This window comes from Xylocopa sonorina, unplaced genomic scaffold (assembly GCF_050948175.1).
Source record: "Xylocopa sonorina isolate GNS202 unplaced genomic scaffold, iyXylSono1_principal scaffold0027, whole genome shotgun sequence".
NCBI classification, from domain to species: domain Eukaryota; kingdom Metazoa; phylum Arthropoda; class Insecta; order Hymenoptera; family Apidae; genus Xylocopa; species Xylocopa sonorina.
In genome coordinates, this window is record NW_027490098.1 from 1,663,567 (window position 1) to 1,665,333 (window position 1,767).

The following is a 1,767-nucleotide window of genomic DNA, read 5'->3' on the forward strand; positions in this document are numbered from 1 at the left end:
ACTGACAAAGACAGTGATAGTGCTAGTTCCGACCCAATGCGAAACGAAGGTGCAATCCACAACAAAAGAGGCCACTCCATAGAGGCAGAACGAGCACGGTACACCAATAAAAGCAGGGACTCAGCGGTACCACGGCAGCCAACCGGCAGCGCAGCAAACTTCGAGGCCCACCCCGACAGGTATCGGCCAGTCAGGAGATCTTGGCCCCGCCAAGATTCCTTTTCGAGGGGGGGAGGTGTGACGTCCGGCGTATCGCCGTCCACCCTCCGACGCCTCCCACAAAGAGCAGGGACGAATTACCTGCACCCGTCCACGGCCAAGCGCACGGGTAAACACCCCTTTCGCCGAGCTAAGGCAGCCGACCCTCAAATCACGCCCCGGAGATGGACCAATCATTTGCGCTACCGCGCAAATCACAGCACCCACGATCCACCTTCGCAACAACGACCCACCGAATCGCCCACCGTAACTCAGCCATACTTTATATTTTCTAATATATATAACTATACATATTAATTCTAGATCTAAGTACACACGACACTATTCGATGTAACACGAACAACACTCACACATAATTTTAAGATATATGTATAGTCAATATCCTCTAAGAAGCGATGCGCTCGCGCGCGCACTCGACGCGCGCGGCTCACGCGTAACGCGAGCCGCGCCCCACCGCAAGGGCCGTCCGCCCTACTCCTACCGTCCGCCCCACTCGAAGGGCTCAGCGACTCGCGCGCCACGAGAACCGAGGAGGTCTCGTGCACGCGAGTGGATCGTCACTTCGTCCCGGGCATCGCCCGGCTCCGGTTCTCTTCCGACTTCATCCCGGGCATCACCCGACTTCAGACCTCTCTCAAACCTCGAATTCTAACTCAAATCGTATTCAAGTTCCATTTCAAGTTCCTATTCTATTTCTAAATCTAAGTTCTATTTCTAGTTCATTAAGTTACTCTAAATCTAGATAGGGAAGTAAGTGTATAGCTAGGATTAATCAAGAATATATTTTTATTTTATTTCTACATTCGAGTCCTTATTCATTTTATATCTACGCGACACCCTCCGGTTCTCGCGTACAACCATACACAGCGCTACTTTGCGGAGATACAGACACTTGAACCTCTGCATTAGATAGGGCGGACCGCCGCTTATCTGTGCCGAATACAAGTGGAAGATCTCCCGAGTGGACGATCATTCTTCGCCCTCCTGGACCGACGACGATAGAGCGGACCGCCGCTTATCCGACTCGAATCTAGTTAGGAGAAGAAGATCTCGTATGTGTCGCACCGCTACCAAGAAGGCGCGCCGCGCCGGTAGAAAGAATTTCTTGCGACAACTTGTGCGGGAATATAACGGATCCCAGGCATGCCCAGCCTACCATTCCGTGATTGCTGTTACTGCTGTCCGCATCCAGCCTCCTGCAGCACCACCGACATCTCCGATGCCAGCATCCGAGTCCGGTCAACGTCGCTGGACCCTCACTCCATTGACGCTCCCTCAACGCCCATCTTACGCGTCCACTGTCCCAGCCGGTGACCCTCGACGACAGCGGTACCTGGAAAGGGGATATTAAGGTGTTAATCGACGAAAGGTAAGTAAATTTCACTTTACCGCATCGAAAAGGGTAAAATTACCGCTCGCGTCCCATAAAAGGAAACCACGGTACCCATCACAATCGAGTGATCGGCCCTGCGTTTTATATTTCGTTTCGTACGGTCGACTTCGGAAATTCTCCCGGTCCCGGACGTGACACTAGGAAATAGCAATTGT